Genomic DNA, 26,414 nt, shown 5'->3' with positions numbered 1-26,414 from the left:
GCCTACTAAGTCAGTGCTACATTTCAAACCACTCCCACTGAAACCCAGTTAAACCTACACATCCCTCCGTGACAATGGCTCTCACAAAGAGCTACACAATCAGGACTTCCCAGGTGACTCTTCAATACAGCTTATGGAGCTATTTTTCCGTCAAGATGCCAAATGTAAAAATAAGCCCAGCTATTTGGAAGCTGTCATGTTTTATTCGAAAACTTACGATTTCCCTATAAATCTGTGATTTCTAAAGTCTGAGGAGACTTGAGGCATTCTTAAATGTAATATTGCCTGTATCTTGGTGTAATGGCTTTTCATCTAGATGAGTATCTCTCTGCGTTTATAAAGAAAATATAAATGAAAATCAATTCAGTATCCAAAAATTCAGGTGACACGGAATTTTGAGGATGCACCTATTCTATAAAGTAAGATTATGCCTTTTTGTTTTGGGTCTCTATGATGAAAGAATTCTAGAACAATAGTTATCCTTGCCTCATACACTAATTGAAAGCACAGGGATCTCTCAGAGGGTACTTTCTGTTTCTGCACCAGAGCTCCTCCAAAAACCGTCACAACGGCAGCAAATTAAACCAGGGGAGTTTGAGAAGCCGGGGCATCGTGAACAGGGCCAAGACTGTCCCAAGCTGACTTCATGTGGTGAGGTGCATGACAGGGAACTGAGATAACCACAAAATGTGCACGGATACTATTACGCTGAAGTACACTGATAACAGAGTTAAATATTCTAAATAGTTCATTTCTAAGGGATTACTACACTTCTCCAGACTCAAAGTCATTTATGCCTTTCAACTTATTTGAAAGCTTTTGGTAATAACTCCTCAAATATTCATTGCTTGTCATATTCTAAATACTGAATTCCTGGATGCAAATACACAAGCCGTATTAGCACTAATGGACTTATGTATTTGCACCAAGGAAAGAACATACATCTAGAAACCTGTTCTCTGATGCTCATAGGCAATCATGGTGCATTTTCTCTTGTGGACAAAATAAAAATGCATTGCTATTTATGTGGAACCATTCAGGTGTTACAGGCATTTCTATAACGTCCAAGAATGCATTGGCCATGACCAACTAAAGTCGTTTTTGGCTTATCATCATTCAAGCTGAATTAATAATATTAAACAGCATGTGGGATGAGGGAAAACACAGTGCAGAGCAACATTAAAATCCCTTTCCACCGAAGCATAATTCATTTTGATCTTTACTACTTGATTCAGCTAAAGGTCAAACCATATATGATGGTTTAGATCCAGAAAATATATTATTTCGCTGTGCAGTATGGTCTGAAATGAGGGCAACTAATTTAAAAATGGATGCAATTTGGAAAATATAAATGTAATGAAAAATGCATCCATTATGAAGTATATAAATTAAGTTCTACTATTGATTACTGCCAACATTTAAAATCTCCCCACTCATACTGGTAATGCCTTTAGTGTAACTTAATTTTCTTCCTATTGTGTCGATGCCTCAATGAACATCACTCTGGTGAGGGACCAAACACAGGTCAGAAATGTTAGTGATGATAAATTACAGACCTTAATAACTTTTGAACAGTTTTAAATGTACAAGTCATCTAGGAGTCATTTAGCTCGATAGATGAATGGTTAACGAACTACATACACTAATAAGAACCATGTGTTAGTCTGTACCACTACATGGCATAAGGCCAAGATCTAATAAAGAATAAAACTGGGCTTTGGAGCATATACAACTGGAGAAAGAAAAAAAGTGAATTATCTTATTAAAAGACTGTATGAGCAAAAATCGCTCATGAATTTATACAAATAATTTATGAGCACAAAGGCTTTATTAAAAGACTGGCCAGATTCATAACTGACAGACGGCTGAAATGTGACCAGGTTTGGGATAGGGAAAAAACAGGCAATGAGTAGATTCAGGTGTTTGCTTGGTCATTTGGTATTTTTGCTTTCAATGAAAGGGGGTGTGAAAATCTTCATCTTTCTTGCAGACTGTTTGGACTGGGGCTTTTGTACTTTACGTGTTACTCCCATTTTTTGCTCTTGGGTGAGTCACAAGCAACATGGGCTGCCCTCCAACATCCTCCTGAGGGACATCCACAGAGCAGGTTCTGGAAGGAACCCAAATCAGTCCAACTCCAAGAAGTCTAAAGCGGTTCTAATATGGAGAGACTTAAGAATCAAGCTAAAAGAGGCACAGATTGAACAAGTGATAGTTTCCCCATTACTGAATTAAAACTGACAGGTGACATCTTGCCTGGTGTAACAGTGAAGAAATCTTCACTAATCCACCCACTTCAGGCATTTCTCAAGAGTCATCTGCCTGCCGCCATATCACAATCGCCAAGGCAGCTTGTTTAAAATCTGTACTCCTACTAAATTACCTGCCAGGCCTCTGGTAATAAGATCGCCAGTCTTTTACAAGCAGCCCTGGAGATCCTCGGGAGCCCTGAAGCTTGCAAGCTCCGGTGCTGGGAGGCAGGCCCAGGTGGTTCTTCTTTCCACCACACGTGCACGGCTCCCACGGCTCCTCTCACTTCCCACCATCACACCTACGGTGCACACGTCAGCAATACAAGACGCACCAGACTCTTTAAGAGCAGCATGAATGAACGGATAAATGCGCGAATGAGAAAGTTAATAGTATTTCTGAAACAAAACAGGAATTCTGATTCCATTAGAGTTGGCTCTACAAATCCATTCACAGCCTTCTAAAAATCCCCACAGTGCTCCAAACTACTCACTCTATATATTTGGCAGTATGATCTGAGCTTCTCAAATACTGATCACAGTAAACTGTGGAAAAAAGAAAGAAGAGGAAATGAAAAGCACTGATTCTGAGTTCTCAGAAACGTCATGATGCTGTGCTGCTCTCTACCCTGCATAGCTGGCTGGCAGACACCACCGTGGTCCCAAAGCACATCTGCTGCGAAAGCTGTTGCTTAGCAACAGCAATCAATGCTGTATTTCCTCTTCACCATTTGCCTAAAGATTGAGACACTGCTTCAAGGTATTATTTTCAAATACCTTCTGTTTCACTGACCAAACATGTTTGTTAATTTTTCTATTATGCGAAAAGAAATCGGGAACCAAATCAGCATAGGAATTCAAGAAAAAAGAGAGAAGGTCAGTGTAACACAGGGTGCTTTGGGATTTGTTTGATGAAGAAAAATTCTTTGACAGCTCATTGACTTTATTTGCTATACCCTTTCATTCTGCCATTTTAGAATTGATTTCTGCTAGCTCATGGGATATGAAAGCCATTAGCATGAATTATCATTCTAAATGCAGATCCACAAGGTACTGCCATAAAACACAAAAAGCAAATGATTTTCAGAAACTGGTTTAATATACATCTCACATCTCCGTTAAAGCTCATGTCTTGGTTACATTCTTACTAACCACCAGCAGCATTTTCCAACATCTTTTCACTGATAGTACAAATCTTTCAGATAAGCAAGGCTTATAATCTAAATTACTTGGTGCTTCGGATATATTTACAAGGTAAATTATATACACACCATACAACACCGACTTTGAAGAAGCAGATGCGAAATTTTATTTTAAATATACCAATATGTCCTACCAATGAATGGGTTCTTCATACAAAAACACGAATGAGACCCAGGAACTTCATGTGATACTTTCTAATAAAAAGAGTTGATATTTGCTTAAAGTATGTGCACAATCAGTGGTGGACCCATCTGGGTGGGTATAATGTGATAATTATTTTCCACATTTATTGACTGCCTACTATGTATAAATCTCTATGGGCAGCATAAAGATGAGTAAAATGTGATCCCTGTACAAATCTTGTGCTAAACAGTCACATCAAGAAGTAATACAGAAGAACATAGATTTTACCTTAAGTATTTGTTTAGTTGCAACAAGTGTCCCAATTAATATGGATTATATCTGCAACACAGACTAGATGAATAAATCATAGTCCGAGACCTTTATTTTTAATGTAACATTCAGCATTGGTAAGGATGTATAGTGAGATAAAAGTGTCATAGTTAACTGTAAAAGACATCAGGCCAGGAAACTAAATCAACCTTTCTGAAACACTGGCAAAATGTAATAAAACTATTTAAAATATGCACATTTTAAACTTTAACATGATAATTATGTACCTAAGAAACTAGTTTAGGAAATAAAAATGCCAACAAAAGATATCTATTTCAGCTATATTTAAAACAGTAAATAAATACCCAATATTAGAATGAGTAAATGAATAATGATATAGCTATATGATGAGTATTACTAAAATATTTTTCAAGAATATTTTATGAGAGCATAAGTCAGTCAGAAAAAGACAAATACCACATAATCTCACTCATATGTGGAATTTAAGAAACAAAACACATGAGCAAAGGAAAAAAAGAGACAAACCAAGAAACAGACTCTTAACTATAGCGAACACAATGATGGTCACCAGAAGGGGGTGAGGGATGGGTGAACTAGGTGATGGGAATTAAGGAGTGCGCCTGTCGTGATGAGCACTGGGTGATGTATAAAGTTGCTGAATCACTCTATTGCACACCTGAAACTAATATAATACCATATGTTAACTATACTAGAATTAAAATTTAAAACTTAATTTTAAAAGGAAGAGTATTTTGGGGCTCCTGGGTGGCTCAGTTGGTTAAGCGTCCAACTTTGGCTCAGGTCATGATCTCACAGTTTGTGAGTTCAAGCCCCGCATCAGGCTCTGTGCTGACAGCTTACAGCCTGGAGCCTGCTTCAAATACTGTGTCTCCCTCTCTCTCTGCTCCTCCACCGCTCATGCTCTGTCTCTCTCCTTCAAAAATAAATAAAAACATTAAAAAAAAATATTTTTGAAAAGGAAGAGTATTTTATGAAATCATTGCTATAATGTCGAGAGGAAAACCAATGAAAGAAAATAATCCATACTAAATGCACAGAAAACACAGTAAAGGAAAATGTATCATAATATTAATAATCAGAGGTGGTATTTATTTCTTGGCTTTGCTTTTCTATGCCTTCCTAGGTTTTTTATATTGACTATGACATATTTTGTAATCAGAAAAATATCCTAATAAATAAATACATCAGAATCTTATTTCAACTTCTATTTACAGATTTTTAAATTTCATCACAGAATTTCAGCCCTCACTGGTCTCCTAAGCACTGGCAACTTGAATGATAAAGTACTTAAGCTTCACAAGTATTTTTGGATCAACAATTTCATATTTCCATAAATGTCTGATAAACTTAGTCAATATTTTCCCAGAGGACAGTGATAATAAAAGCATATAATTTAGTCTAAACAAAATTATCTTTTATTTAACAATTCAACAAATATGCACCAAGCACAGGACATACAAATAAAATGACAGGATACTCTTGGGATGCTACGGATACATTTCAGGGGCTTGCTCTCTTCTGATGACCTTCCAGAAGATATAGGGCCCCAAGGCACAGCATTTGTCTTGTATCAGAATATACTGTGTGTCCACAAAAGAAGTTTCTACTACTGTCTGAAGCAGGTGATTCTGCAATCTACAACTGCTAACCCCCCTACCACCAGAGAGACTGAAGGGTCAGGGATGCAGACAAATAAAATTAAGAGAACTCTGTCAACAGAAATTAGTATTTCTGTAAATCGTCCTTCCATTCATATTATATAAATACACACACAATATTCTTTTTCTCAGTGACTAGAGGGGCCAAAAACAGCAGTTTTCTAAGCCCAATAACTGAGGTGCAGACTTTCTGATCTTTATACCAGCAGAGAATATGTTAATACTTCCAATATCAAAGAAGGAAACTGGAGTTTTAAATCATGAAGTAAGTTGACCAGGATCACCAGCTAACCAGCAAGGAGATAAAACTCAAGCCTAGGTCCGTTTACCCCCTGAAGTCAGTGCTCCTTCCCTTACAGAACATGTGACACTCAAGCAAATGGATAGGAGAGAGGTAACCACTTCCAAGGAGCAACAGACAAGAATGGGAGGCAGAAATAAGCATGACGTCCTGAGGTCCCCACTCCCAGCCGGCTAGAATAGGGGCAGGGGGACACGGCTTGTGCCAGACGGCCCATCTCCTGCATTTCCAAGATGGAAGGGTGGCCCTGTTCAAAGGTCAAGATTGGTTGCACCTGATGCTCCTCTCCCTGGCTCCACACTCCCTTCCAACTTGATGATCTCCCCTTGACCCCTGGTACCGCTGAAATATTTGTGGTGGCCATGGGCTCTGAGTACACCCCAGTTTTAAATCTGCCTATGAATAAGAAAAATTCCTCCTGTCCTGTTGCTTTCTCTTACTCAATATAGTTGCTCTCCCTTCAAGAAGTGCCTTTCGGTGACATCCTGGATTTCCTATAATCTGATCTGAACTCCTGCTATCAAGAGCTCCACAGAGCTCGCTCCCATAACCTGCCCTATTTGCTGGCTCTCTTGTACCAACAAAATGCCCCCTCAACAACAGGCGGCAAAGATATATTAACCTTTAGTTAATCTAAAGATACAGTTAATACTGCACTGAACACATGACCTCTGTCTCCCCACCCATAATCACCCAGACTTTCTTTTTTTCAAAAGAAGTGATGGTATTGGCCTAAAGGGAACATGGTCTTCCAAATGCCCAGTTGGGAATGATGATGTGGAAAATAACGAGGGAGGAGTCTTGAACTCCAGAGATAGATTTCACATCCAAGTTTACTAATCAGTAGAAGGTGAAATACTTTAAATAGACTTCTTTGGTAAAAGCATGCAGGATGAACTGAAGAGGACAGACACAAGTGTCCAATGTCAAATCTGTCCATTTCGTGCTAGAATGTTAAACTGAGCATGGCAAGAAATCTCAAAGGAAAAACAGGCAGAACTCTTACTTAACTGTACATGGTATAAAATAAAGAGAAAACCCAAAGAGGGGAGATCTGACACCAACATGTTTAAGTTTGTCATATCAGCTTATTATGGGATGAATGAACTACATTAAGGAGTTCTTCAAGATAAAACCCAAGAAAGTTAAAAATTAGCGTGCTGAAATAAATAAGCAAACACGCAATAAGTATGTTCCTAAAATTTAGGGCTAAGATAGAAACTGTTTTAGACCACTGGGTCCTGCCATGCAAAGAGATGTTTCCATTCTATCCAATGCTTTCCATAATGGTCACCGAAAATAATTTTAAAACTTTCCAAAGAGAGCTACCAGGATATTTAGGTATAAAAAATTAAGAAACAGAACCTTCTGATTACTGAAGAATGACAGTTAAAAAACACACAGAGAGAGATGCAGAAGTCACTTTGCAGCTAAGTTAGCTGAACCCCCAAACGTACATGCTCGTGTTTATGCTAAGAGCACCATACAATCACATATATATATTCTATTATCAAAATCACTTTCTACTGTGTAGTAAGTTAAAATTCATGGATATACCTTATTTTCTCTTTCTGTTTTCTTTTTTGTTTTTTAGGTTTCTACCTTGCTAAAGAACGTTTCTGCTGAGCTTTCTATTCTTCATTCACTCCAATTAAACTGCAGTGATTCACCAGTTATTACCACCACAGCCATACACGTGTTGAAGAGAAGATCATGATTATAATCTGCACAATTACCGACGGCTAGATAGCATGCCTACACACGGTGTTTTGAAAAACAGCTTCATTTCCGATGGAGATCAGGACAGCAATAAAAGAGTTCCACAGTCTCTTCACTAAATACATCTTTGTTTGCATGGTCTGTGTATACTGTCATGGGGCAGGTGCGGGAAAATGTAAAATATAAATATTTAAAATCCAACTGAGCTGCTGTGAAGTCAATGACAAAGAAAAATACAAACATGGGGGCTTCATGCATACGGCTAAATACATAAATAACTATGAAATCACCAAAACAAAGCAACACATCCCTATTTCTTACTGGTGCTTATTATAATTCAACAGCAATATATTTTCATTAATCCTGAGCCATCTGAAAAATATGTCAAGCAACACTTAACTTCATTGAGTCTGAGGCCCCAAATAAAGTTACCAATAGTGAGCAACATCATTAGATGTGCTTTGTATTTAAGAAGAAATCGTTCATTAGACTTGGTTTGTATTTAAGAAGAAATGGTTATCCAGCTCTCGTCACCCCACACAGTCACTTGAATCCTCCTTAGTCTTCATGCAGCCAGGCTGACGAGCAGCAGGACACAGTAGGGGTGAGCAGAATTCAGCTGCCCAAAGAAAAGTCAAAGGACAAACTGATTTTGTTAAATGTCTTTTTTTTTTTTTTTTTTAAGGCTACCCAGAGGTGGAATCCTGGGTGATGTCAGTCCAACTTATCTGACAAAACTTAAAATTGTATCTACCTGGATGAAAGTCAATGAGCTAACCACCTTTGTATCTTCCGCTTGAGAAGTTACGACTCGTAAGGACATAAAAATAGTTTTTTAACCAAATTATAGTCCTTTAGCTACAAACCCAAATAATCAGCAATTCACAAGGAAAGTGAAGAGAAAGCAAAAGATGGAGGCATTCTGGCTACTAGAAGAAACAAAGAGCAGACTTCAGAAAAGCCAAACAATAAAGCATATTTCCATATCTGAAAATATGCTGAACCAAATAACCCAAAGAGCCCTCCAGAAACACATATTTTAAAATGCATCACTACATTATTTGTATTCTTATTTGGGGGTAAAAACACATAGAAGATATTTAGGGACAACGGGGGAATGTGAATACAGATTAGGTAGTAGATAAATATTAGAGAACTCTTACTCATGTGATACAGTAGAGTCGTTCTATAGCAGAATGTCCTTATTTTGACAAGATACACAGCAAAACATCCAGGGTAAGTTTCATGATACCTGCAACTGACTTCCAAATGGCTCAAGAAACACACACACACACACACACACACACACACGCACGCACGCACACAGCTGATATGGCAAAAAAATTAATAATTAGCGACTTTAGGTGATATCCTTCCTGTCTTATCCTTTTACCTTTTCTTCATGATTGAAAGTTTTTACAATAAAAGATGAAGAAAGGGGCCCCTGGGTGGCTCAGTCAGTTAAGTGTCTGACTTCGGCTCAGGTCACGATCTCACGGTTCGTGGGTTCGAGCCAGGCATCAGGCTCTGTGCTGAACACTTGCTAAGAGTCTGGAGCCTGCTTCAGATTCTGTGTCTCCTTCTCTCTCTGCCCCTCCTCCACTTGCACTCTGTCTCAGTCTGTCTCTCAAAAATAAATAAATGTAAAAAATAAAAAAGTGTTTTAAAGATGAAGAAAAGTTAAGGCATTTAAGAAGGTCTATTTAAAAACAGAAAATTGAAAAATAAAATAAAATTCATCATTGAGATGATAAAAAAAGAAAAGTATCCTTAGAGAACTACACTGAAGCAAAAGCAATAAACCTGAGAGATTAGGTAACTTCTCCAGCTAGCTTTGTCCCTGGGTAAATCTGGCTAAGCCAGGGAACCCTGAACTTGCACCTGAGAGCCACCTGGGCCACACCCAGAGTGGGAACTCTAAAACCAGACTCCTGAACAGACCTGGGCTCCAGAGGATGACACCCTTAGAACAAATTATAACAAACCCATTCCACATTAGGAACAGGAGGGAAACTGCCAGTCTAGACCTAAGCACTAGATAGAGTGGATACTTTTTTCTAGAGAAATTATAACCGTAACTTGGCAATTGGCCAAGCTTGCACCCTAAATTAACATTAACTTTCTGGTCCAGGAAGCCTCAAGCACAAAAATTAACCTTCGAGAGATCTAGGGCTGTTAAAGCCCTCGTTAGCCACCAGAAGAAGGGCAAATTCATTCTGGATGAATACACTTGCAATACAAACTTCAACAAATTTCAAAAGAGCCTGAGCTTATGGTTTAAACACACACACACACACACACACACACACACACACACACAAAACAAGGAAACAAAGACTTATGAGAAAGTCTCAGCAGAAATACCACATAGCTGAATTAAACAGATCTCATAATTTGGATTGTCAGAATTTAAAGTAAGTGTTTAATATGTTTAAAGATACAAGAAATGGAAAATATGAGAAAGGATAAAAAATGTTGTAATGTCTAAGCCAAAAAAACTTCCAGAACTGAAAAACACAGTTACAATTTAAAATGCTAATTTGAAAATTGGCAATAATCCTTAAATCCTACAATGTCAAACGTTGGTGAAGATTTGAAACAATGCAAACTCTGATACACAGATGGTTCGTTATAAATGTATACAGTCCCTTTGGAAAAGGATTTGATGTTATCTAGAGAAGCTGTGAAAAGCATACTTATGACCCAACAATTCCATCACAAGTTATACATCCTACAAAAACTCCTGTATACATTCAACAGAGGTAGGTTCATGAATGTTATGGCAATGAAGTCACAGTTAAAAGGAAAGCAAATTAAACTATGGTACATTTACATAATAGAAAACTATACAGCAGTGAAACTGAATGAGCTACAGCTACATTCCTCATGGATAAATTTCAGAATACTCAACTAAAAAAAGGAAGAAAAGGAAGTAGAAAAACAACAAGTAGAATCTGACTTCACTTATTTTTTTCAATGTTTATTTATTTGAGAGAAAGCACGTGTTCAAAGGGGAAAGGGGCAGAGAAAGGGGGAGAGACGCAGAGCTTGATCCCATGAACCTGAGATCATGACCTGAGCTGAAATCAAGAGTCGGACGTTTAACTGATTGAGCCTCCTAGGCGTCCCTATATGTTTTTAACTTTGTTTAAATGAACTCAGGTTGGAGCACCATAATGAAAAAAATTATTTAACAAAATCAGAAAACAACAAAATGCTTCAGTATCCTAGCCAAAAGCATAAAGTTATTACACTCCATAGCAAAAAAAAAAAAAAAAAAAAAAAAACCCATAAAAAAAAAAAAAAAATAAAAAATTGGGAAAACACAAAAAAAAAAAAAAAAAAAAAAAAAAAAAAGCCTTAGAAAAAAGAAAACCAGTTGACATTCAGGATGATCACAGCAAAATATCCATGTGCTTCAAGAATATATAAGATACTGCAGTGAGTAAAAGACCAATTTTCTCAAGGAGACATCCATCCCAAGAGCATCAACAGCCGTCCACGAATGCCTGGGAGGCAAGCCTGTCTGCAGAAGCTGGCTTACACCAGCTAATCAGTGACTTTTCTTCTCCCGCTATTTCTGTTCATCCAATTCCAGCTCTAATGATACCTTGTAAGTGCAATTTGGGGCATCTGTTATGTTCTTCTAAACCCAGCCTTAACTTTATATGGTGAAAATCTTAAATTTTCCCCAACTGATACCACCTCTTTCCACATCTATCGACTAGGATATGACTTGTATTCTGGGTTGTACTGTCTCATCATAATTCACGTTAGAGCCAAATCTGCTATTTTGACTGTGATGTTTTGGCTAGAAGCTGAACAGATGGGTAGTTTTTCTCTGGTATGAATATTTGCCAACAATTGGAAGGGTGTAAAACTTATTCTCAAAGAAACCCAAACATAACCACAAGGAGTCTAACAAATAATTAAAATATCCACTGTTACAGACAAGGCTCCACAGGAACACAATGCGTATTCAGAAATCTTGATATGAAATGACAGTTAATTAAAAGAACTTAGGTAATGTTGCTGAGGTAATGATCATAATAGAACCTGGAATCATATTAATGATCATAATAGAACCTGGAATTATACAGGTATTGTGTTCATATTCATCTGGTTCTTACAGTTCTGTGAAATAGATATTGAGGTATTATTACCCTGACTCTATATAGACAAGGAATAAAGCATGGGAGGAACCCGTGTTACCCTAGAAAATGGACTTATCTCAGAAAACAGACCTGCAGTGGGAGCTTGTCTGTGCCTCGTCAGCTGTGTACCTCTGAGCAAACAACTTGATTTCTAAGAGCCTCCACCTTATTTGTAAACAGGCCGAGGAACACCTAGCGAGAATTATGTAAGATTTAGAGAAGTTCCTAACAAGAGCACCTGTCACAGAGTAGGTTCTTAAAAACTATATCCTTCCTTAAATAGTAACTCGATAAAGAAGTCCCAGTTGACAAGAAAAATTCAAACTTTTCATCTTTACTCCCTTCAAACAGAGTCAGAGGTGACTGAGACTTAGGGCAAGAGAAAAGTCCACACCTGAAACATCAGTATAAACTGGACGTAGCCAGCAGCTCCACACTCTACAGTCCCACTTCCGTGGCTTCTCACAGACATCCTGAGGACTGGACAGAGTCTAATGAGAGGGTCATTAAGTAGTCGGAAAAGACAGAACTGCCCTAGCAGTAATGCTCATGAGTCATTTGATACTAAAGCACATATCCTCTAATATTGTTATCTGACATCTAAGGCAAGCATACATTCTCTACACGGTGCGGCAGTCACACTGTGTCAATCCAAACAGCCCTCAACATCCATTCACAGATTCCCAGTTTCTGTTATGGGTGACCTGTGACTGACAGATACCCCCTGGAGCTTCGAGCAGATGCCCTTTGGCCCAACTCCTGTGGCTCCTGGGGGGAGGGGGGGGTGGGCAGCAGGGGTCTCACCAGGAACAACCATCTACCTTAGCCAGGGACGAGGACAGAGTGGGCAGGGGAAGCCAACGGCTGCAGAGGCACACATCTACCCACAGCTGCCTCATCAGACAAAAGACACAGAAGTCTCCAGGGAGCAGAAGTGGTGGCGTTCTCAGATCAACTACACAGCCTGAATGAAAATCTCAGAAACCTTCCCACCTTCATGATTTTAGTTTCTTGTCCTTGTGTCTCCTGCTTGGGGGTGACACACAGCCCTTCGCAGAGTATTATTTGTTCATTCCACCATTTTGAAGAAATACCAAACAATGGAGTCACAGTCACTAGGAAGGAGGCCTAGTACCCCCTTGTTTCTCTTAGGGACCCAATACCAGGCTGTCGCTATTGAAGGCACTCAAAGATTTGACCTAACCTTGATGTCACTTCAGTAGGCCTGCCCCTCCCAGGGTCCCCATCTCCACCACACAGCATGTACTACCCGACAAGCACAGTGCATTGGAATCGTGCCTCTCGAATGGGCCTTTAGGATATGGAAAACTTCAGTAATTATTCAGTAAATAAGCTGGAATTGCTAAAATCTGTTATTTCATTAGGTAAACGTAATCACATTGTAACATTCGGTTTGACTTGCTTCCAACATCAGCTTTCATTATAACCTGAAAAGAACTGAAAAATTCTTTTGCTTGTCAAGACCTCCTTCTCACTTATAAGAGGATTTTAATCCTTTTATGTAAGAGCATCATGCAAGCATCATGCATTGAACTCACGGGCTGGGTTTTTTTGCACAAGGCTACCAGATGAAAAAGATTTGCAAGCTCTCTGTCCTCATGCAGCAGAAAAATAATAAACAACTGAACGATAACGATAACATTTTAGACAATGCTAATGCTCAAAGGGAACACAATTCAGCTTTAATGGGGGAGCCCCTTTAGATTGAGTGGTCAAGAAAGCCCTTTCTGAGGGGCTATCATATTTAATGAGACCTGTACACCTAAGACATTCCTATCAGAGGAGGCAACAATTGTAAGGATCTTCTGTTGAAAACAGACTCGGCATGTTAGAGGGACAGAAAGAAATCCAGTGGGGCTCGAATTCACAACCCCAAGATGAAGACTCGCATGCTCTTTCAATTTTTTAACCTACGTTTGCAATGAAGAATAGAAACTCTCTTATAAGAATACCAAACTAACCTTTGAATAGACTGAAGATATAAAAATACTCCACTAGGCAACAAACCAAATATATCTTCTATGAATCGCAGTAAAATAAAAAGTGTCTATTAATCATCACTGAATTTTAATTTTTTTAATTTATGTGTTTTGAGAGAGACAGAGAGAGAGAGTGCAAACGGGGGAGGGGCAGAGAGAGAGGGACAAAGGATCTTCATGAAGCAGGCTCTGCACTGAAGGCAGAGAGCCCGATGTGAGACTTGAACTCCTGAACTGTGAGATCACGACCTGAGTTGAAGTCAGATGCCTAACCGAGTGCACCAGCCAGATGCCCCAATCATCGCTGAATTTTAAAGCTCAGGAAAACCTTATGAATCATATAGTTCAACCAAGATAAAAGGCACAGCATAGGAAACATAATCAACGGCGGTGTAATAGCATTGTATGGTGACATATGGTAGCTACGCTCATGGTGAACACAGCATTAGTGTATAGATTTGCTGAATCACTATGTTGTACACCTGAAACTAATGCAACATTGTGTGTCAATTATACTTACAAAAAAATCATATAGTTCATCCTCCTTGATTTCAAAACACATTATTGAATTTGTTTAGCATCTACTATAAGGGGACGTTATTTGCTCTCCCTAATTTTCTTTAATATTAATGATTAACACTTAATAACTACTTGTGATAATAACATTAAGTCCTATTCCTCAACAATTCACATAATCTTAGCTCATGGGAAATATGAGCCAAGTCCCATCTCCCTTACACTCCTTGGTAAACTGGTAGACCCAGAGAAGGACTAGGGTGATACTTTCTTTGGAACATATCACAATACATGATTAGATGCACTTTTCCCTTTTTCTACTACTAGAGGACAAAGTTTCTCTTTTAGGAAATGTTGATTATATATTCTACACTTCTCTGCTTCGTCTCCAGCTCATGTGTTTAAGAGCCTTTCAAAGGACTAAATAACACAACTTTGATAGTGGTAGAAACTCCACCTTAAGACAACAGGTTGGAGGACTGGGTTCCTTTACCAACAGTCTGAATTTGAGCAGATGACCTTTCGAGCCCCTTTACTTTTAAGCAGGAGATGAAAATAATACAAGTTTACACATAATCATTCAAATAATTTTCTAAGGTCCCATCTGCCTCTAAAAACTATGATAAATATATTTACAAACTAGATTTGGCAGGACGTCGTTATTTACACTTATATAATATATTTTATTGTTTCAAAGTTTACTTCAGGGCAATGAAGTTGCCTTTAACTTACCTCAAGTAGGGCAATTCAACTGGCTTCCCTGATTAATTCCCATGAAATAGCTTATTAGAGGACTCTTGAGTTTATAACATTATTAGGGGAGGGTAAAGTTGATAGAATACTAGACTCCAACATTTTGAGGCATAAGAAAATCGAGTATTACAACAAAAAGAATTAGAAGACATCCAAATCAGTAAGGAAGAAGTAAAACTTTCAATATATGCAAATGACTTAATAGTGTATATAGAAAACCCGAAAGACTCTACCAAAAAGCTACCAAAACTGATAAATGCATTCGGTAAAGTTGCAGGATACAAAATCAATGTACAGGAATCTGTTGCATTCCTGTACACTAATAATGAAGCAACAGAAACAGTAATTAAGAAAACAATCTCATTTACAAATGCACCAAAAGTAATTAAATATCTACGCATAAACCTAACCAAAGAGGTTAAAGAACTGTACTCTGAAAACTATAAAACACTGATTAAAGAAACTGAAGACAAAGGAATGCCTGGCTGGCTCAGCTGGTAGAGCACATAATGTGTAATCTCAGGGTCATGAGTTCAAGCCCCATGTTGGGTGTGAAGAAAGAAAAGAAAGAAAGAAAGAAAAAGAGAGAAAGAGGGACAGAGAAAGAAAGAAAGAAAGAAAGAAAGAAAGAAAGAAAGAAAGAAAGAAAGAAATTGAAGACAACACAAAGAAATGGAAAGACATTCCATGCTCATGGATTGGAAGAACATTGTTAAAATGTCTGTATCACCCAAAGCAATCTATACATTTAATTCATTCCCCATCAAAATACCAACAGCATTCTTCACAGAACCAGAAAAAACAATCCTAAGATTTATATGGAACCACAGAAGACCCCAAATAGCCAAAGCAATCCTGACAAAGAAAAACAAAACTGGAGGTATCACAATTCCAGACTTCAAGTTATATTACAAAGCTGTAGTAATCAAAACAGTATAGTACTGGCAGAAAAAAAGATACATAGATCAATAGAACAGAATAGTGAGCTCAGAAATAAACCCACAATTATATGGTTAGTTATTCTTTGACAAAGGAGAAAAGAATATGCAACGGAAAAAAGTCTCTTCAAGAAATGTTGTTGGTAAAACTGGACAGCCACATACTATGTAATGGAACTGGACCACTTTCTTACACCATACACAAAAATAAACTCAAAATGGATTAAAGACATAAATGTGAAACCTGAAACCATAAAAATCCAAGAAGAGAACATAGGCAATAATGTCTCTAACATCAGTCATAACAACATTTTTCTAGATATGTCTCCTGAGACAAGAGAAATGAAAGCAAAGGTAACTACTGGGACTACATCAATATTAAAAGCTTCTGCACAGCTAGGAAAGAGTCAATAAAACCAAAAGGTAACATAAGGAATGGGAGAAGATAATTGCAAATGACCTATCCAATAAAGGGTTAGTATCCAAAATATATAAAGAACTGATACAATTCACCACCCAAAAAACAAATAATCCAACTAAAAATGGGAAGAAGACATGAACAGTTCTCCAAAGAAGACATACATATGGCCAACAGACATAAAAAGATGCTCAATATCACTCATCATCAGAGAAATACAAATCAAAACCACAGTGAGATATCACCTCACACCTGTCAGAACAGCTAAAATCAAAAACACAAGAAACAACAGGTGTTGGCGAGGATGTGGAGAGAAAAGAACCCTCATGTACTGTTGGTGGGAATGTCAACTGGTGCAGCCACTGTGGAAAACAGTATGGAGGTTCCTCAAAAAGTTAAAAATAGAACTACCCTATGATCCAGTAATCACACCACTGGGTATTTACCCAAGAAATACACAAACACTAATTCAAAGGGATACATGCACCTCTATGTTTATTCCAATGTTATTTACAATAGCCAAATTATGGAAGCAGCTCAAGTGTCCATCAATAGATAAATGGGTAAAGAAGATGTGGTGTGTGTGTACATATATATGTGTATAAATATATGTGATGGAGTATTATTCAGCCATAAAAAAGAATAAAATCTTATCATTTGCAATAACATGGATAGATCTAGAGAGCATAATGCTAAGTGAAAGAAGTCACAGAAAGACAAATACTATATGATTTCATTCTTACGTGGACTTTAAGGAAAAACAAACACAGGGGGAAAAAGACAGAGAGAGACAAATCAAGAAACAGACCCTTAACTACAGAGAACACACGACAGTCACCAGAGGATGAGGTCGGGGTCGGGGCGGGGAGGGGAACAGGTGACGGGCATTAGAGAGCACACTTGTGCTTAGCACTGGGTAATGTGTGGAAGTGTTGAATCACTGTATTATACCCCTGAAACTAATATAACACTGTTAACGGTACTGGGCTTAACCTAAAAATTAATAATAAAAAAAAACAGAAAAAGAAAAAAAATCAAGTATCTGATTGTGATTTCCACACGCCCTTTCCTGCACGTCTAGTCCCAGCCGCTGACACCTGACCTCTGTCACCCCGTCTCAGGACCTTCCTGTACCTTCAGGTGAATGGCAGCATAAAATCCAAAATGGCCATAAATCTTAATATCAAGATCACATTTTTTATAGTAGCTGAAGGGCAATTTAGGTTCCAATGGTTTAAAAGTTCAAAAACCTCCATTCTACTGATATCCCTTTATGTATGTGTTTCTCAGAGAAAAACAAAGGTGTCTGTTTTCTTGGATATAGTCACCTCATTTTATGAAGAGAATTAGAATTATCTAGACTCAATGTTTCTTCTAAAAGAATGACTTTTTTAATCATATATTATTTTGGATACTCTTAGAAGTTTTTAGAAATTCCCATTATCCTAGGAAATACCCATGTAAAAATGAATGAATTGATGAAATGGGATTTTTGAGCCAGATTTCAATTTGTTTCCAGATAAATTTATAAACTACATTAATATGATTTAGACCAAGGACAGCAATTTAGTGGCCTGAAATATTTTCTCAAATAAAGCTCCAATTTTCTTTTTACATTCATTAATGATAACTATTATTCTAAATCTTCAATTAGTAGCTCATTAATCTAAAACTTAAATTCATTACAGGAATAAATGATGTTAGAACATCTCCTAATAAATTATCTTGCTTATATACAAAAATTCTACACTATCATCCTCCTGAGAAACTCTGCGTTTGGTTTTGTTCATCTTATCATCCCGCTAAAATTCTTTGAAATCAATTTGTCTTACTAATTAAAAAGAAAAAAGATTAGTGTCAATTTAAATGAAATAATTAGCTATAACCTGTTGAATAATGAGTTTAGTGTTAATAATAGGTGTTACATTGTTTCAATCTGCCTGTCACAGAACAAAGTAACACAAATAATTTATTCAATCCTAAAAATATTTTAACTTTTTATAGAATAATTATTATAACTGGCCCTTATCCATCTCATAGAGATGTTGTAAAATTAAATAACACACCATTCAAGTATTTTCAGCTTTTGAGAAAATGACATGACTAGAACTATTTCAATACCACGAAAACCTACAACAAACTTATATGTATCTTCAGCCCGAAAACTCTGGGCCTTATAGATTTCCCCAGATGAACCTCAAAAATGAGGCACTAACTTCACAGAATTTTTCAGACACATAACACATTTCAATATCATAGTATTTAAACACTAATTTGAGGAAGGATTTTTTAATGTGATAATTCACCAAACTTTAAGTCACTGCTTTTGTCTCATCCAGATATCTCTGCTACAGTATATAAGGTTTAACATTTTTCCAATTGTTCCCTGTGATATAATCGATTCATTACTTCTCACACTGCCATGATCTGTGGGTTAGTAATATCAATACTGTTTTGTTTTGTTTTATCAGGTAGGGAAAACAAGGTTGAAAGAGAAAGAATAGATTTCTCTCTATATTCCACATCCACCCCCAAAAAGATGTAGTTTGCATGGACACATTCAATGTAATAAAGCTAATACAGATATTTTGAGGAGTACATAAACATATCAAAAGTTAAGGAAAATGAGGGGCTGAGTGGCTCAGTTAGGCATCCGACTTCAGCTCAGGTCATTATCTTTTGGTTCGTGAGTTCAAGCCCTGTGTCGGGCTCTGTGCTGACAGCTCAGAGCCTGGAGCCTGCTTCGGATTCTGTGTCTCCCTCTCTCTGTGCCCCTTCTGGCTTGCACTCTCTCTCTGTGTCTCAAAACTAAATAAAGATTAAAAAAAAAAGTTAAGGAAAATGAGAAAGGAAGCAGGGAGCCAGGAGTTAGACTGGTGTCTAGGCAGTCTAACCAGGCAGGTCACAAGCTTGGAGAGATCCAAAATAGATCTCAGATGTCACTGAGGGGTTCTAGAGCAGAGCTGGGGACAGGTTCACTGTTTATGACTCTCAGGTTACCATTATGTATGTCCTCAGGCAAAGTTAGGTGCAAAATATAGCTACTATTACACTCTTCAGCTTGTTTTTTATAAGTAAGGAATACTATCACCCTTGTGTCTCTCCTGATTAAGAAATTATTTTCGGGCGCCTGAGTGGCTAAGTCGGTTGAGTGTCCGACTTCAGCTCAGGTCACGATCTCACGGTTCATGAGTTCAAGCCCCATGTTGGGCTCTGTGCTGACAGCTCAGATTCTGTGTCCTGCTTCAGATTCTGTGTCTCCCTCTCTCTCTGCCCGCCCCCCCCCGCCCCCGCTCATGCTCTGTCTCAAAATTAAATGCACACTAAAAAAAAAAAAAAGAAAGAAAGAAATTACGGCAGACTTTATGTAATGACAGAAATGTTCTATATCTGCACCATTAAATGTGGCACTAGTTACATGTGGCTATTAAACACTTGAAATATGATTAGTACAACCAAAAAACTGATCATTAATTTGATTTTTTTAATTTTAATTAATTTAAATTTAAGTAGCCAACTATGGCTAGTGGCTGTATTTGACAGTGAAGTTCTAATGCGTGTGTGTGTGTATAAATTTCACTCTTATGGTGGTATTTTTCTCAGTTATTCTGCTTCCTAATTAAGACAGAAATGTTTTTCACATGTGGTATATTCTCAGCTAAACACTTCAGTCAAGTTTCTAATTAATGTATTTTATTCCACAGAATTTTTCAAATTATAGACTCAGTATTCTTAGTGAGGTACCTGAGTTGTTGGTAAGCATGATGTTTGATATGCTCAGATTCTGGTCTTCCTTCATTCCTGAAAGCAATCTGACTTTCTCAAACTATGAATCATTTTTACCTCCCTCTCACTCCAACCGACATTGCGCGTTCAAAGAGGTATGTCTGCTCTCCTGTTTCCTGCTTTTGTGATATAGCTTGTGGATACATGCAGAGTACAATAAAGATGCTGTCCAAAAAGCAACTTGTGTAATCACTGGGCAGTTAACAGCAGCACTAGCAATACACGAATTTAATAAACTAAGTAAACATCTGTCCCTGTTACAGGGAACAACGTATCAAAATGTGGCTGGAACATTTTTAAAGACTCAGACAAGCACTGACATAATAATTCTAAACGCATTAAAAGCTAGCTTTTTGGAGTTACTAAAATGCACACACCCACACTCACACACTCACCCTGACATACAGGGGAAAAAAGTGCTGCTTTAAATCGCAAGGGAAAATATCAAAATAAGATCATAAGACATTTCATAATATCCTAGAGATAATATCCCTATCCGGGAGCCTGTTGTTCATCAGATATGGCACTGGACACAGAAGGGCATGGCATGAATGACAATTACATATTTTGGGTACAAATCTGTACAGATCACAACCAACATCCAATACCGGTCAACTCCCCACAGCTAATCAATTTTTCAAAATGAAGGGTGTGCTCAGTGTCTACTTTGTGTTAAGGATGGGAAATCAAATGAAAGGGGACCAAGTGACATTAAAATCCTTATGCCCTAGTTTAGCTTTTCCGTGGGAGCAATGAGCAGGTTTTATTAAATTTCACCTGATTTTGCTATGGCAACAGTTGTATTACTTGAGAGCATCCTATAGGAAAAACATAGCATTTGCTCTCCTAGTCTAGCACTTTGCTCTTCTCCTAGTTTGACTTAAAAGCCATAGTTTTTAATTCCAATGAGAATATGTATATTGGGATTAGAAATGATTAGGACGTTCACATTTATAATAAACCCACGCATGTCTCCTCCTTCGGAAGCTCTTTTCCGACACGAAGCTTACTCAGTGGTTAGGGGGTTAATGAGCGAAATGGATCACTGGACTGAAAATAAAAATCACTATTAAAAAAACCGCAACGCCAAGAGAATTAGGCACTACATAACACTGTAACCACTGAGAATTCTCAACAGTAAAATAAAGCCTGGTAGCCCCAGCATTTTCATTAGTTTCCAGTAGCACTGGATGCAGGGTGAATTACAATGAGGTCTGGGAAAGCGATGGCCGCTACCTTAAAAGCACATACACTGTGCAGAGGAAAGCACCCCTTCGATCCACACTGGGCTGCTCACTGGCCAATCATACCACTATGTGAAACTTTAGTACCTTAAAATAGCTCATGTAACAGAATGCTGCATTTAACCTGCAAGACGGTAAATGCTAAATAGCTGATAGAGGGAACTACATTGAACTACGCTGCATTGTAAATGCTAGCTTGAAAATGCAGAATTCTATAAATCAGTTAAAACTTGTGCAAGAAACCGGGGCGCCTGAGTGGCTTAGTCAGCTAAGTGTCGACTATCGGTTTCGGCTCGGGTCTCGATCTCAGGGTTCGTGAGTGAGTCCCAGGACGGGCTCTCCTGTACTAACAGCACACGGCCTGCTTGGGATTCTCTCACTCTTCCTCTCTCTCTGCCTTCCCCTGCTTGTGCTCTCTCTTAAAATGAATACACTTGGGGGGGGGGGAGGAGGGAACTTGTGCAAGAAACCATTATAACTACACAATTTGGGTTTTAAATTATGTTTAAATTATGTGTCTATTTAAACAGATGTAAAGTAAAAAGAGTGATTAAAGCCCACACAAAGGAAGGAAAATCACCTATGGGGAAGGCACAGAGATGCACAGAGTCCCACAAAGTGAAAGGTGACATGAAATCAGATTTTGCAACAGAGGTTTCTATTTCACTTTGCATGAGACTCCTATTCTCCCAGTTCTCAAAATAGGAGGTGCTGTGAACAACTAACTTGGGGCGGGGGGGGGGGGGGTCACACATCTTATTAACACATCTTCTCTTACCTGTAAGGCTGTGTACGATCACAGAAAACAAGAGATAACACTGTTTTTATCTACTGTAATTGGCAAGTGTCATAAGCGTACACTGGTTTCTGTCCTTATCCAACGTGTAATCCCTTCCAGTTCACTGAAAGTGAAGAGTTGTTCTCAATTTCTACTGGAAAAGGAACAACACTTTGTCTTTGAGCCAGATAATGATGTCCTCCCCATGGATGTGCTTCACGGAGGAAGATGCAGAATTATAAAACACAATAGCTACTCTCTAGTTACTTACAACCCGGTTAGGAACAAATAACATCCATAACTCCATAACTATACAGGCTAATGAAGTCCAGCTGTGGTCCCCGGGGGGGTGGGGGAGGCAACGGGAAGGTTCTGGGGGAACATTTATTCCCAGTGAGGCTCAGGGTACTGCCTCTTCCTACCACAGCTTCCCCTGCCAGGCTCCAAATTCCTGACACTGCCCTAGAGCCTCTGCGTGGACTTTTCTGGAGCCAATTTCTAACCCCTCCACAGAGAAACACGGGGAAAAGAGTGCTTGGTCCTGACCAGGGGTTCACGGATCCCACCTCTCTCTATAGATGCACCTCCCGGCACAGGAGCCCTGAGGCTGCTGGCCTGTGCAACTGAGGAACTGAGTATTTAATTTAATGAACTTAAAATTAAACAGCCACAGTGGCTACCAGCCGCAGTAGCAGAAGCAAGGCATAAAACCTTTCTATCCCAGAAAGTTCTGTTGGATAGCCCTGCTCTCTAAGCTAAACTGGGGGTTTATGATACTTGCATACAGGCATTCATAAATACCTTGTGTCTGTAAAGTCTTACACCATGAGGAATTATAAGGGAGAACACTCAAAACCTACACAATATTGTAACCAGAGTCCTAAAGAAATCCTAACGTTAAAAAAACTAGCACCATTTTAAAAAGACAGATTAGGGGCGCCTGGGTGGCGCAGTCGGTTAAGCGTCCGACTTCAGCCAGGTCACGATCTCGCGGTCCGTGAGTTCGAGCCCCGCGTCAGGCTCTGGGCTGATGGCTCGGAGCCTGGAGCCTGTTTCCGATTCTGTGTCTCCCTCTCTCTCTGCCCCTCCCCCGTTCATGCTCTGTCTCTCTCTGTCCCAAAAATAAAAATAAAAAAACGTTGAAAAAAAAATAAAAAGACAGATTAAATTCTTACTAAAGAAATACAACTAACTGCACAACAAAACTTTTAAGGTAAAGTTACCTTGAAAAAACGCTGTCAGGGGTGTCTGGGGGACTCAGTTGGTTGAGTGTCTGACTTGATTTTGGCTCAGGTCATGATCTCATGGTTTGTGGGTTCGAGCCCCACCTTGCTGACAACATGGAGCCTGCTTGGGATTCTCTCTCTCCCTCTTTCTCACCCTCTCCCTCCCCCTCTAAGTAATTAAATAAACAAGAAAGAAAGAAAGAAAGAAAGAAAGAAAGAAAGAAAGAAAGAAAGAAAGAAAGAAAGAAAGAAAGAAAGAAGTAAAAAAAAAAAAGTTGTCTATGCTACAGAAACGCAGAAAAATGTCACAAGCGAAGGAGAACAGGTCACGACCGTAGGCTACTGCACTTTGGGTTCAGCGGCTATGCTTGGGGACAAAACCCATTATCATGCCAACAAAAAATTACCTGTAAACCAAAGAGACTGCTACATTCAGTGTCACTGCCCTACCTGTCAAATGTATATGAACTAATTCTGAGATAGAAGCACGAATAGTAACAGAACAGGCTTCATTTGAACAACGCCCATTGTTCACGGCTTTTCTCAATTGCAATGACTAATTTCTCAATTACGAAGCCTTTCCTGATCATCCCGACCCCCCCACCAAAATGTCAGGAATGTATATTTTTTCCTGAAGATACTTTTATTCACACTTTACATAAAATTTAGTACATATATTAGTCACAACTACTGTTACAGTTATGGTTATTGACAGGGATGGCTTCGGAGAGCTGCCAGAAATGTGGACAGGAGGCCAACCTTCCCAAGTCCTGGAAACACCGCTACCCACAGGATTCCAGTTCCGATCCTGCTCCTTGCTTCCAGGGTGATCTGGGGCCGATCATTCCCTTCTCTGGGCTTCAAACACTCTCACTTATCAAAATCTCTTTGCTGAGTGTTATAGCTGCAAAAGCGGCAAGAAGCCCCTGAAAACATACATGCACAGAACTGAAGAAAGAAGTGAGGGCAGCTACATAGCCTTCCAGACTTTTTTCCCACGTGAACACGTATACACATAAAAGCATTCTAAATCAAATTACAGTGTGCTGTCCATTTCATACTGCAGGTTAGTTTATTTTATTCACTTAAAAATCTCCACTTCAGGGGCGCCTGGGTGGCTCAGTCGGTTAAGCGTCCGACTTTGGCTCAGGTCATGATCTCGCAGTTCGAGAGTTCGAGCCCCACATTGGGCTCTGTGCTGACAGCTCAGAGCCTGGAGCCTGCTTTGGATTCTGTGTCTCCCTCTTTCTGCTCCTCCCCAACTCATGCTCGCTCTCTCTTGCGCTCTGTCTCTCTCTCTCTCTCAGAAATAAAGAAACTTTAAAAAAAATTTTTTTTAAATCTCGACTTCAGAACATATGGTTTCATATGCTGCATTATAAGGAAGAACTATAATTTAACAATCTCCTACTGATAAAAGTGACCTTTAAGTTTTTTAAGCTTTTCTTAAAACTCGGAAAGTAACATATGCACATAAGTTGTTTTTTAAGTATAAAATGAAATTTTTCCTTTCTCCAAAACCATTCTGGGGGGGGGGGGCTTTTAAAATGCACATTTTTTTCGTTCTTCTAATGGTTACTATTTCGTTTTAAATAAGAGAGAGAGGGAGAGAGAGAGACCAAGAAACAGACTCTTAACTGTAGAGAACACACGATGGTCAGCAGAAGGGAGGTGGCAGGGGATGGGAGATAGGTGATGGGGATTAAGGAGGGCATTTGTTGTGATGAGCACTGGGTGATGTACAGAAGTGTTGAATCACTATACCGTATGTCTGAAACTAATATGACACTGTATGTTCACTAACTGGAATTAAAATAAAATAATGCAAAGATAAAATACCGAAGCAACAATAAAAAAATTTTTTTAGTTTTTTAAAAATAAAAAATATGGTCATCCTGTATTTCTGGATTTTTGTTAAAGTATTATTTTACACTGTCAGGGTTTATTTACAAACCATTAAATTAAACCATGTTTATTTACAAAACATCTTCTGTAACTCGAACTCAGTCCTCTGTACTTCTCAGTAGTTGATTTTAGGAGACTAAAAACCAACAAACAGCACTTAAGTAAACAATAATTATATAAATATTACCAGCCATAAAACTACTGTGGACAGACCCACCGAGGAAAATTTAAAGAAAAGTGTCCCAAGAATCATGGTTGCATAGATTCCATCTTTTGTTGTTGTTTCTTTGCTTCAATTCACCCACATCTCTTTCTTATGTCTCAGGTTATCTGCTTTCTTGGATTCCTTTATCATGTTGTTGAAGTAATTCCTCAAATATATTTCCTCATACAGAAGCCTGGATAAATACATAGCTTACATCCCTGCATAAATGAGTACATTTTATTGTTGCCTCCTTAACTAACAGCCCAGCTATATAGATTTTTGGTTCAAGTTATTATTTTCCCCGAGAAATAGCCTCGCTGGATTCTAGAAGATAATGAAGCAATACTTTGAGAAATACTGGAAATCCTAAGAGAGAGGTGTTGATCTGCCAAGATGTTAAGCCTCTTACTTCTCCAATGATCCACTACTTAGTCTCTTATTCTTCCCTATCCTGGGAGTTTTCCCGAACTTCCCTTTCAAAATCAGTCTTTGGCTATATATATTCCAGTAGTTGGTCCATACACTGCCTTTATTTTTGAGATCATACTGCCCTTCTTGAGAAAATGTCTGACTACGTTAACACTGCTCTGATTCCTACTCTGAAAGATGGGTATATTCCTAAACCAATTCTTAGGTCATGGACAAAGAACACAACACACTGAGTTAAGTCACAAAGAAACATTTTAGAGGTTTAAAAAAAATTTTTCCTCTTATTTGGAGGTAGAAGATGATTTTTTTAACTATAAAAGTCAACCAACCTCCCCATCTAATGTGACAGATACCTAAAATGTAACCTTTATCAATAAAACCCTCATACTCTGTACCTGCATACTTTTGAGCTGTCAAATTTGAAACATGTATCCAGGCAACCATGGATCTGACCAGAGTGACAGACATTGCCTAGTCCTGTGGTTTAGAAGAAGGAT

General features: G+C 38.4%; 1 protein-coding gene and 1 long non-coding RNA gene across 2 annotated transcripts in view; one reads left to right on the top strand and one right to left on the bottom strand.

Moving 5' to 3' along the window:
• SMYD3 (SET and MYND domain containing 3) overlaps window positions 1–26,414 on the bottom strand; it is a 647,391-nt gene that overhangs the window by 400,830 nt on the left and 220,147 nt on the right. The gene's annotated exons all lie outside the window — the stretch shown is intronic.
• On the top strand, window positions 472–7,766 carry LOC125925878 (uncharacterized). Its single transcript, XR_007458917.1, has 2 exons — window positions 472–656; window positions 7,441–7,766. It is a non-coding gene; the product is annotated as an uncharacterized LOC125925878 (long non-coding RNA).

The sequence above is a fragment of the Panthera uncia genome, chromosome F1 (assembly GCF_023721935.1).
Source record: "Panthera uncia isolate 11264 chromosome F1, Puncia_PCG_1.0, whole genome shotgun sequence".
Classification (NCBI taxonomy): Eukaryota; Metazoa; Chordata; class Mammalia; order Carnivora; family Felidae; genus Panthera; species Panthera uncia.
Note: the sequence above shows the minus strand (reverse complement) of the source record. Positions and strands in the feature narration are given on the sequence as shown.